Below are 13,000 nucleotides of genomic sequence, written 5' to 3'. Positions count from 1 at the left end.
TTGATGGTTTTTTACTCCTCTCAACAGCCCAAACAAGTTTCTAAAAGGATGAGTTTGCAACTACTTTACTTTTGGAGAAAATTCAAAACATTCATTATTCAATAGGGCCCAAACTATCAAAAAACAGCCGTTTCAATGAACATACATGTCTTGGTAGAATCATGCAGGACTGAAATATTTGATGTTTTTCTACTCATCTCATGAGCCCAAACAAGTCTCTAAAAGCATGAGTTTGCAACTACTTTACTTTTGGAGAAAATTCAAAACATTCATTATTCAATAGAGCCCAATAGCAAAAACCAGCGTTTTGAATGAAGAATCACATTTCTTGGTAGAATCATGCAGGATTGAAATTTTTGATGGTTTTTTACTCCTCTCAACAGCCCAAACAAGTTTCTAAAAGGATGAGTTTGCAACTACTTTACTTTTGGAGAAAATTCAAAACATTCATTATTCAATAGGGCCCAAACTATCAAAATCCAGCGGTTTGAATGAACACATTTCTTGGTAGAATCATGCAGGACTGAAATTTTTGATGTTTTTCTACTCCTCTCATGAGCCCATACAAGTCTCTAAAAGCATGAGTTTGCAACTACTTTACTTTTGGAGAAAATTCAAAACATTCACTATTCAATAGAGCCCAATAGCAAAAATCAGGTTTTGAATGAAGAATCACATTTCTTGGTAAAATCATGCAGGATTGAAATTTTTGATGGTTTTTTACTCCTCTCAACAGCCCAAACAAGTTTCTAAAAGGATGAGTTTGCAACTACTTTACTTTTGGAGAAAATTCAAAACATTCATTATTCAATAGGGCCCAAACTATCAAAAACCAGCGGTTTCAATGAACACACATTTCTTGGTAGAATCATGCAGGACTGAAATTTTTGATGTTTTTCTACTCTTCTCATGAGCCCAAACAAGTCTCTAAAAGCATGAGTTTGCAACTACTTTACTTTTGGAGAAAATTCAAAACATTCATTATTCAATAGAGCCCAATAGCAAAAACCAGCGTTTTGAATGAAGAATCACATTTCTTGGTAGAATCATGCAGGATTGAAATTTTTGATGGTTTTTTACTCCTCTCAACAGCCCAAACAAGTTTCTAAAAGGATGAGTTTGCAACTACTTTACTTTTGGAGAAAATTCAAAACATTCATTATTCCATAGGGCCCAAACTATCAAAAACCAGCGGTTTCAATGAACACACATTTCTTGGTAGAATCATGCAGGACTGAAATTTTTGATGTTTTTCTACTCCTCTCATGAGCCCAAACAAGTCTCTAAAAGCATGAGTTTGCAACTACTTTACTTTTGGAGAAAATTCAAAACATTCATTATTCAATAGAGCCCAATAGCAAAAACCAGCGTTTTGAATGAAGAATCACATTTCTTGGTAGAATCATGCAGGATTGAAATTTTTGATGGTTTTTTACTCCTCTCAACAGCCCAAACAAGTTTCTAAAAGGATGAGTTTGCAACTACTTTACTTTTGGAGAAAATTCAAAACATTCATTATTCAATAGGGCCCAAACTATCAAAAACCAGCGGTTTCAATGAACACACATTTCTTGGTAGAATCATGCAGGACTGAAATTTTTGATGTTTTTCTACTCCTCTCATGAGCCCAAACAAGTCTCTAAAAGCATGAGTTTGCAACTACTTTACTTTTGGAGAAAATTCAAAACATTCATTATTCAATAGAGCCCAATAGCAAAAACCAGCGTTTTGAATGAAGAATCACATTTCTTGGTAGAATCATGCAGGATTGAAATTTTTGATGGTTTTTTACTCCTCTCAACAGCCCAAACAAGTTTCTAAAAGGATGAGTTTGCAACTACTTTACTTTTGGAGAAAATTCAAAACATTCATTATTCAATAGGGCCCAAACTATCAAAAACCAGCGGTTTGAATGAACACACATTTCTTGGTAGAATCATGCAGGACTGTAATTTTTGATGTTTTTCTACTCCTCTCATGAGCCCAAACAAGTCTCTAAAAGCATGAGTTTGCAACTACTTTACTTTTGAAGAAAATTCAAAACATTCATTATTCAATAGAGCCCAATAGCAAAAACCAGCGTTTTGAATGAAGAATCACATTTCTTGGTAGAATCATGCAGGATTGAAATTTTTGATGGTTTTTTACTCCTCTCAACAGCCCAAACAAGTTTCTAAAAGGATGAGTTTGCAACTACTTTACTTTTGGAGAAAATTCAAAACATTCATTATTCAATAGGGCCCAAACTATCAAAAACCAGCGGTTTCAATGAACACACATTTCTTGGTAGAATCATGCAGGACTGAAATTTTTGATGTTTTTCTACTCCTCTCATGAGCCCAAACAAGTCTCTAAAAGCATGAGTTTGCAACTACTTTACTTTTGGAGAAAATAAATTCAAAACATTCATTATTCAATAGAGCCCAATAGCAAAAACCAGCGTTTTGAATGAAGAATCACATTTCTTGGTAGAATCATGCAGGATTGAAATTTTTGATGGTTTTTTACTCTTCTCAACAGCCCAAACAAGTTTCTAAAAGGATGAGTTTGCAACTACTTTACTTTTGGAGAAAATTCAAAACATTCATTATTCAATAGGGCCCAAACTATCAAAAACCAGCGGTTTCAATGAACACACATTTCTTGGTAGAATCATGCAGGACTGAAATTTTTGATGTTTTTCTACTCCTCTCATGAGCCCAAACAAGTCTCTAAAAGCATGAGTTTGCAACTACTTTACTTTTGGAGAAAATTCAAAACATTCATTATTCAATAGAGCCCAATAGCAAAAACCAGCGTTTTGAATGAAGAATCACATTTCTTGGTAGAATCATGCAGGATTGAAATTTTTGATGGTTTTTTACTCCTCTCAACAGCCCAAACAAGTTTCTAAAAGGATGAGTTTGCAACTACTTTACTTTTGGAGAAAATTCAAAACATTCATTATTCAATAGGGCCCAAACTATCAAAAACCAGCCGTTTGAATGAACACACATTTCTTGGTAGAATCATGCAGGACTGAAATTTTTGATGTTTTTCTACTCCTCTCATGAGCCCAAACAAGTCTCTAAAAGCATGAGTTTGCAACTACTTTACTTTTGAAGAAAATTCAAAACATTCATTATTCAATAGAGCCCAATAGCAAAAACCAGCGTTTTGAATGAAGAATCACATTTCTTGGTAGAATCATGCAGGATTGAAATTTTTGATGGTTTTCTACTCCTCTCAACAGCCCAAACAAGTTTCTAAAAGGATGAGTTTGCAACTACTTTACTTTTAGAGAAAATTCAAAACATTCATTATTCAATAGGGCCCAAACTATCAAAAACCAGCGGTTTCAATGAACACACATTTCTTGGTAGAATCATGCAGGACTGAAATTTTTGATGTTTTTCTACTCCTCTCATGAGCCCAAACAAGTCTCTAAAAGCATGAGTTTGCAACTACTTTACTTTTGGAGAAAATTCAAAACATTCATTATTCAATAGGGCCCAAACTATCAAAAACCAGCGGTTTGAATGAACACACATTTCTTGGTAGAATCATGCAGGACTGAAATTTTTGATGTTTTTCTACTCCTCTCATGAGCCCAAACAAGTCTCTAAAAGCATGAGTTTGCAACTACTTTACTTTTGGAGAAAATTCAAAACATTCATTATTCAATAGAGCCCAATAGCAAAAACCAGCGTTTTGAATGAAGAATCACATTTCTTGGTAGAATCATGCAGGATTGAAATTTTTGATGGTTTTTTACTCCTCTCAACAGCCCAAACAAGTTTCTAAAAGGATGAGTTTGCAACTACTTTACTTTTGGAGAAAATTCAAAACATTCATTATTCAATAGGGCCCAAACTATCAAAAACCAGCGGTTTGAATGAACACACATTTCTTGGTAGAATCATGCAGGACTGAAATTTTTGATGTTTTTCTACTCCTCTCATGAGCCCAAACAAGTCTCTAAAAGCATGAGTTTGCAACTACTTTACTTTTGGAGAAAATTCAAAACATTCATTATTCAATAGAGCCCAATAGCAAAAACCAGCGTTTTGAATGAAGAATCACATTTCTTGGTAGAATCATGCAGGATTGAAATTTTTGATGGTTTTTTACTCCTCTCAACAGCCCAAACAAGTTTCTAAAAGGATGAGTTTGCAACTACTTTACTTTTGGAGAAAATTCAAAACATTCATTATTCAATAGGGCCCAAACTATCAAAAACCAGCGGTTTCAATGAACACACATTTCTTGGTAGAATCATGCAGGACTGAAATTTTTGATGTTTTTCTACTCCTCTCATGAGCCCAAACAAGTCTCTAAAAGCATGAGTTTGCAACTACTTTACTTTTGGAGAAAATTCAAAACATTCATTACCAATAGGGCCCAAACTATCAAAAACCAGCGGTTTGAATGAACACACATTTCTTGGTAGAATCATGCAGGACTGAAATTTTTGATGTTTTTCTACTCCTCTCATGAGCCCAAACAAGTCTCTAAAAGCATGAGTTTGCAACTACTTTACTTTTGGAGAAAATTCAAAACATTCATTATTCAATAGAGCCCAATAGCAAAAACCAGCGTTTTGAATGAAGAATCACATTTCTTGGTAGAATCATGCAGGATTGAAATTTTTGATGGTTTTTTACTCCTCTCAACAGCCCAAACAAGTTTCTAAAAGGATGAGTTTGCAACTACTTTACTTTTGGAGAAAATTCAAAACATTCATTATTCAATAGGGCCCAAACTATCAAAAACCAGCGGTTTCAATGAACACACATTTCTTGGTAGAATCATGCAGGACTGAAATTTTTGATGTTTTTCTACTCCTCTCATGAGCCCAAACAAGTCTCTAAAAGCATGAGTTTGCAACTACTTTACTTTTGGAGAAAATTCAAAACATTCATTATTCAATAGAGCCCAATAGCAAAAACCAGCGTTTTGAATGAAGAATCACATTTCTTGGTAGAATCATGCAGGATTGAAATTTTTGATGGTTTTTTACTCCTCTCAACAGCCCAAACAAGTTTCTAAAAGGATGAGTTTGCAACTACTTTACTTTTGGAGAAAATTCAAAACATTCATTATTCAATAGGGCCCAAACTATCAAAAACCAGCGGTTTCAATGAACACACATTTCTTGGTAGAATCATGCAGGACTGAAATTTTTGATGTTTTTCTACTCCTCTCATGAGCCCAAACAAGTCTCTAAAAGCATGAGTTTGCAACTACTTTACTTTTGGAGAAAATTCAAAACATTCATTATTCAATAGAGCCCAATAGCAAAAACCAGCGTTTTGAATGAAGAATCACATTTCTTGGTAGAATCATGCAGGATTGAAATTTTTGATGGTTTTTTACTCCTCTCAACAGCCCAAACAAGTTTCTAAAAGGATGAGTTTGCAACTACTTTACTTTTGGAGAAAATTCAAAACATTCATTATTCAATAGGGCCCAAACTATCAAAAACCAGCCGTTTGAATGAACACACATTTCTTGGTAGAATCATGCAGGACTGAAATTTTTGATGTTTTTCTACTCCTCTCATGAGCCCAAACAAGTCTCTAAAAGCATGAGTTTGCAACTACTTTACTTTTGGAGAAAATTCAAAACATTCATTACCAATAGGGCCCAAACTATCAAAAACCAGCGGTTTGAATGAACACACATTTCTTGGTAGAATCATGCAGGACTGAAATTTTTGATGTTTTTCTACTCCTCTCATGAGCCCAAACAAGTCTCTAAAAGCATGAGTTTGCAACTACTTTACTTTTGGAGAAAATTCAAAACATTCATTATTCAATAGAGCCCAATAGCAAAAACCAGCGTTTTGAATGAAGAATCACATTTCTTGGTAGAATCATGCAGGATTGAAATTTTTGATGGTTTTTTACTCCTCTCAACAGCCCAAACAAGTTTCTAAAAGGATGAGTTTGCAACTACTTTACTTTTGGAGAAAATTCAAAACATTCATTATTCAATAGGGCCCAAACTATCAAAAACCAGCGGTTTCAATGAACACACATTTCTTGGTAGAATCATGCAGGACTGAAATTTTTGATGTTTTTCTACTCCTCTCATGAGCCCAAACAAGTCTCTAAAAGCATGAGTTTGCAACTACTTTACTTTTGGAGAAAATTCAAAACATTCATTACCAATAGGGCCCAAACTATCAAAAACCAGCGGTTTGAATGAACACACATTTCTTGGTAGAATCATGCAGGACTGAATTTTTTGATGTTTTTCTACTCCTCTCATGAGCCCAAACAAGTCTCTAAAAGCATGAGTTTGCAACTACTTTACTTTTGGAGAAAATTCAAAACATTCATTATTCAATAGAGCCCAATAGCAAAAACCAGCGTTTTGAATGAAGAATCACATTTCTTGGTAGAATCATGCAGGATTGAAATTTTTGATGGTTTTTTACTCCTCTCAACAGCCCAAACAAGTTTCTAAAAGGATGAGTTTGCAACTACTTTACTTTTGGAGAAAATTCAAAACATTCATTATTCAATAGGGCCCAAACTATCAAAAACCAGCGGTTTCAATGAACACACATTTCTTGGTAGAATCATGCAGGACTGAAATTTTTGATGTTTTTCTACTCCTCTCATGAGCCCAAACAAGTCTCTAAAAGCATGAGTTTGCAACTACTTTACTTTTGGAGAAAATTCAAAACATTCATTATTCAATAGAGCCCAATAGCAAAAACCAGCGTTTTGAATGAAGAATCACATTTCTTGGTAGAATCATGCAGGATTGAAATTTTTGATGGTTTTTTACTCCTCTCAACAGCCCAAACAAGTTTCTAAAAGGATGAGTTTGCAACTACTTTACTTTTGGAGAAAATTCAAAACATTCATTATTCAATAGGGCCCAAACTATCAAAAACCAGCGGTTTCAATGAACACACATGTCTTGGTAGAATCATGCAGGACTGAAATTTTTGATGTTTTTCTACTCCTCTCATGAGCCCAAACAAGTCTCTAAAAGCATGAGTTTGCAACTACTTTACTTTTGGAGAAAATTCAAAACATTCATTATTCAATAGAGCCCAATAGCAAAAACCAGCGTTTTGAATGAAGAATCACATTTCTTGGTAGAATCATGCAGGATTGAAATTTTTGATGGTTTTTTACTCCTCTCAACAGCCCAAACAAGTTTCTAAAAGGATGAGTTTGCAACTACTTTACTTTTGGAGAAAATTCAAAACATTCATTATTCAATAGGGCCCAAACTATCAAAAACCAGCCGTTTGAATGAACACACATTTCTTGGTAGAATCATGCAGGACTGAAATTTTTGATGTTTTTCTACTCCTCTCATGAGCCCAAACAAGTCTCTAAAAGCATGAGTTTGCAACTACTTTACTTTTGGAGAAAATTCAAAACATTCATTATTCAATAGAGCCCAATAGCAAAAACCAGCGTTTTGAATGAAGAATCACATTTCTTGGTAGAATCATGCAGGATTGAAATTTTTGATGGTTTTTTACTCCTCTCAACAGCCCAAACAAGTTTCTAAAAGGATGAGTTTGCAACTACTTTACTTTTGGAGAAAATTCAAAACATTCATTATTCAATAGGGCCCAAACTATCAAAAACCAGCGGTTTCAATGAACACACATTTCTTGGTAGAATCATGAAGGACTGAAATTTTTGATGTTTTTCTACTCCTCTCATGAGCCCAAACAAGTCTCTAAAAGCATGAGTTTGCAACTACTTTACTTTTGGAGAAAATTCAAAACATTCATTATTCAATAGGGCCCAAACTATCAAAAACCAGCGGTTTCAATGAACACACATTTCTTGGTAAAATCATGCAGGACTGAAATTTTTGATGTTTTTCTACTCCTCTCATGAGCCCAAACAAGTCTCTAAAAGCATGAGTTTGCAACTACTTTACTTTTGGAGAAAAGTCAAAACATTCATTATTCAATAGAGCCCAATAGCAAAAACCAGCGTTTTGAATGAAGAATCACATTTCTTGGTAGAATCATGCAGGATTGAAATTTTTGATGGTTTTTTACTCCTCTCAACAGCCCAAACAAGTTTCTAAAAGGATGAGTTTGCAACTACTTTACTTTTGGAGAAAATTCAAAACATTCATTATTCAATAGGGCCCAAACTATCAAAAAACAGCCGTTTCAATGAACATACATGTCTTGGTAGAATCATGCAGGACTGAAATATTTGATGTTTTTCTACTCATCTCATGAGCCCAAACAAGTCTCTAAAAGCATGAGTTTGCAACTACTTTACTTTTGGAGAAAATTCAAAACATTCATTATTCAATAGAGCCCAATAGCAAAAACCAGCGTTTTGAATGAAGAATCACATTTCTTGGTAGAATCATGCAGGATTGAAATTTTTGATGGTTTTTTACTCCTCTCAACAGCCCAAACAAGTTTCTAAAAGGATGAGTTTGCAACTACTTTACTTTTGGAGAAAATTCAAAACATTCATTATTCAATAGGGCCCAAACTATCAAAATCCAGCGGTTTGAATGAACACATTTCTTGGTAGAATCATGCAGGACTGAAATTTTTGATGTTTTTCTACTCCTCTCATGAGCCCATACAAGTCTCTAAAAGCATGAGTTTGCAACTACTTTACTTTTGGAGAAAATTCAAAACATTCACTATTCAATAGAGCCCAATAGCAAAAATCAGGTTTTGAATGAAGAATCACATTTCTTGGTAAAATCATGCAGGATTGAAATTTTTGATGGTTTTTTACTCCTCTCAACAGCCCAAACAAGTTTCTAAAAGGATGAGTTTGCAACTACTTTACTTTTGGAGAAAATTCAAAACATTCATTATTCAATAGGGCCCAAACTATCAAAAACCAGCGGTTTCAATGAACACACATTTCTTGGTAGAATCATGCAGGACTGAAATTTTTGATGTTTTTCTACTCCTCTCATGAGCCCAAACAAGTCTCTAAAAGCATGAGTTTGCAACTACTTTACTTTTGGAGAAAATTCAAAACATTCATTATTCAATAGAGCCCAATAGCAAAAACCAGCGTTTTGAATGAAGAATCACATTTCTTGGTAGAATCATGCAGGATTGAAATTTTTGATGGTTTTTTACTCCTCTCAACAGCCCAAACAAGTTTCTAAAAGGATGAGTTTGCAACTACTTTACTTTTGGAGAAAATTCAAAACATTCATTATTCAATAGGGCCCAAACTATCAAAAACCAGCGGTTTGAATGAACACACATTTCTTGGTAGAATCATGCAGGACTGTAATTTTTGATGTTTTTCTACTCCTCTCATGAGCCCAAACAAGTCTCTAAAAGCATGAGTTTGCAACTACTTTACTTTTGAAGAAAATTCAAAACATTCATTATTCAATAGAGCCCAATAGCAAAAACCAGCGTTTTGAATGAAGAATCACATTTCTTGGTAGAATCATGCAGGATTGAAATTTTTGATGGTTTTTTACTCCTCTCAACAGCCCAAACAAGTTTCTAAAAGGATGAGTTTGCAACTACTTTACTTTTGGAGAAAATTCAAAACATTCATTATTCAATAGGGCCCAAACTATCAAAAACCAGCGGTTTCAATGAACACATATTTCTTGGTAGAATCATGCAGGACTGAAATTTTTGATGTTTTTCTACTCCTCTCATGAGCCCAAACAAGTCTCTAAAAGCATGAGTTTGCAACTACTTTACTTTTGGAGAAAATAAATTCAAAACATTCATTATTCAATAGAGCCCAATAGCAAAAACCAGCGTTTTGAATGAAGAATCACATTTCTTGGTAGAATCATGCAGGATTGAAATTTTTGATGGTTTTTTACTCTTCTCAACAGCCCAAACAAGTTTCTAAAAGGATGAGTTTGCAACTACTTTACTTTTGGAGAAAATTCAAAACATTCATTATTCAATAGGGCCCAAACTATCAAAAACCAGCGGTTTCAATGAACACACATTTCTTGGTAGAATCATGCAGGACTGAAATTTTTGATGTTTTTCTACTCCTCTCATGAGCCCAAACAAGTCTCTAAAAGCATGAGTTTGCAACTACTTTACTTTTGGAGAAAATTCAAAACATTCATTATTCAATAGAGCCCAATAGCAAAAACCAGCGTTTTGAATGAAGAATCACATTTCTTGGTAGAATCATGCAGGATTGAAATTTTTGATGGTTTTTTACTCCTCTCAACAGCCCAAACAAGTTTCTAAAAGGATGAGTTTGCAACTACTTTACTTTTGGAGAAAATTCAAAACATTCATTATTCAATAGGGCCCAAACTATCAAAAACCAGCCGTTTGAATGAACACACATTTCTTGGTAGAATCATGCAGGACTGAAATTTTTGATGTTTTTCTACTCCTCTCATGAGCCCAAACAAGTCTCTAAAAGCATGAGTTTGCAACTACTTTACTTTTGAAGAAAATTCAAAACATTCATTATTCAATAGAGCCCAATAGCAAAAACCAGCGTTTTGAATGAAGAATCACATTTCTTGGTAGAATCATGCAGGATTGAAATTTTTGATGGTTTTCTACTCCTCTCAACAGCCCAAACAAGTTTCTAAAAGGATGAGTTTGCAACTACTTTACTTTTAGAGAAAATTCAAAACATTCATTATTCAATAGGGCCCAAACTATCAAAAACCAGCGGTTTCAATGAACACACATTTCTTGGTAGAATCATGCAGGACTGAAATTTTTGATGTTTTTCTACTCCTCTCATGAGCCCAAACAAGTCTCTAAAAGCATGAGTTTGCAACTACTTTACTTTTGGAGAAAATTCAAAACATTCATTATTCAATAGGGCCCAAACTATCAAAAACCAGCGGTTTGAATGAACACACATTTCTTGGTAGAATCATGCAGGACTGAAATTTTTGATGTTTTTCTACTCCTCTCATGAGCCCAAACAAGTCTCTAAAAGCATGAGTTTGCAACTACTTTACTTTTGGAGAAAATTCAAAACATTCATTATTCAATAGAGCCCAATAGCAAAAACCAGCGTTTTGAATGAAGAATCACATTTCTTGGTAGAATCATGCAGGATTGAAATTTTTGATGGTTTTTTACTCCTCTCAACAGCCCAAACAAGTTTCTAAAAGGATGAGTTTGCAACTACTTTACTTTTGGAGAAAATTCAAAACATTCATTATTCAATAGGGCCCAAACTATCAAAAACCAGCGGTTTGAATGAACACACATTTCTTGGTAGAATCATGCAGGACTGAAATTTTTGATGTTTTTCTACTCCTCTCATGAGCCCAAACAAGTCTCTAAAAGCATGAGTTTGCAACTACTTTACTTTTGGAGAAAATTCAAAACATTCATTATTCAATAGAGCCCAATAGCAAAAACCAGCGTTTTGAATGAAGAATGACATTTCTTGGTAGAATCATGCAGGATTGAAATTTTTGATGGTTTTTTACTCCTCTCAACAGCCCAAACAAGTTTCTAAAAGGATGAGTTTGCAACTACTTTACTTTTGGAGAAAATTCAAAACATTCATTATTCAATAGGGCCCAAACTATCAAAAACCAGCGGTTTCAATGAACACACATTTCTTGGTAGAATCATGCAGGACTGAAATTTTTGATGTTTTTCTACTCCTCTCATGAGCCCAAACAAGTCTCTAAAAGCATGAGTTTGCAACTACTTTACTTTTGGAGAAAATTCAAAACATTCATTACCAATAGGGCCCAAACTATCAAAAACCAGCGGTTTGAATGAACACACATTTCTTGGTAGAATCATGCAGGACTGAAATTTTTGATGTTTTTCTACTCCTCTCATGAGCCCAAACAAGTCTCTAAAAGCATGAGTTTGCAACTACTTTACTTTTGGAGAAAATTCAAAACATTCATTATTCAATAGAGCCCAATAGCAAAAACCAGCGTTTTGAATGAAGAATTACATTTCTTGGTAGAATCATGCAGGATTGAAATTTTTGATGGTTTTTTACTCCTCTGAACAGCCCAAACAAGTTTCTAAAAGGATGAGTTTGCAACTACTTTACTTTTGGAGAAAATTCAAAACATTCATTATTCAATAGGGCCCAAACTATCAAAAAACAGCCGTTTCAATGAACATACATGTCTTGGTAGAATCATGCAGGACTGAAATATTTGATGTTTTTCTACTCATCTCATGAGCCCAAACAAGTCTCTAAAAGCATGAGTTTGCAACTACTTTACTTTTGGAGAAAATTCAAAACATTCATTATTCAATAGAGCCAAATAGCAAAAACCAGCGTTTTGAATGAAGAATCACATTTCTTGGTAGAATCATGCAGGATTGAAATTTTTGATGGTTTTTTACTCCTCTCAACAGCCCAAACAAGTTTCTAAAAGGATGAGTTTGCAACTACTTTACTTTTGGAGAAAATTCAAAACATTCATTATTCAATAGGGCCCAAACTATCAAAAACCAGCGGTTTGAATGAACACATTTCTTGGTAGAATCATGCAGGACTGAAATTTTTGATGTTTTTCTACTCCTCTCATGAGCCCATACAAGTCTCTAAAAGCATGAGTTTGCAACTACTTTACTTTTGGAGAAAATTCAAAACATTCACTATTCAATAGAGCCCAATAGCAAAAATCAGGTTTTGAATGAAGAATCACATTTCTTGGTAAAATCATGCAGGATTGAAATTTTTGATGGTTTTTTACTCCTCTCAACAGCCCAAACAAGTTTCTAAAAGGATGAGTTTGCAACTACTTTACTTTTGGAGAAAATTCAAAACATTCATTATTCAATAGGGCCCAAACTATCAAAAACCAGCGGTTTCAATGAACACACATTTCTTGGTAGAATCATGCAGGACTGAAATTTTTGATGTTTTTCTACTCTTCTCATGAGCCCAAACAAGTCTCTAAAAGCATGAGTTTGCAACTACTTTACTTTTGGAGAAAATTCAAAACATTCATTATTCAATAGAGCCCAATAGCAAAAACCAGCGTTTTGAATGAAGAATCACATTTCTTGGTAGAATCATGCAGGATTGAAATTTTTGATGGTTTT

This window comes from Dendrobates tinctorius, unplaced genomic scaffold (assembly GCF_039654945.1).
Source record: "Dendrobates tinctorius isolate UK_male_01 unplaced genomic scaffold, ASM3965494v1 ptg000278l, whole genome shotgun sequence".
Classification (NCBI taxonomy): Eukaryota; Metazoa; Chordata; class Amphibia; order Anura; family Dendrobatidae; genus Dendrobates; species Dendrobates tinctorius.
Note: the sequence above shows the minus strand (reverse complement) of the source record.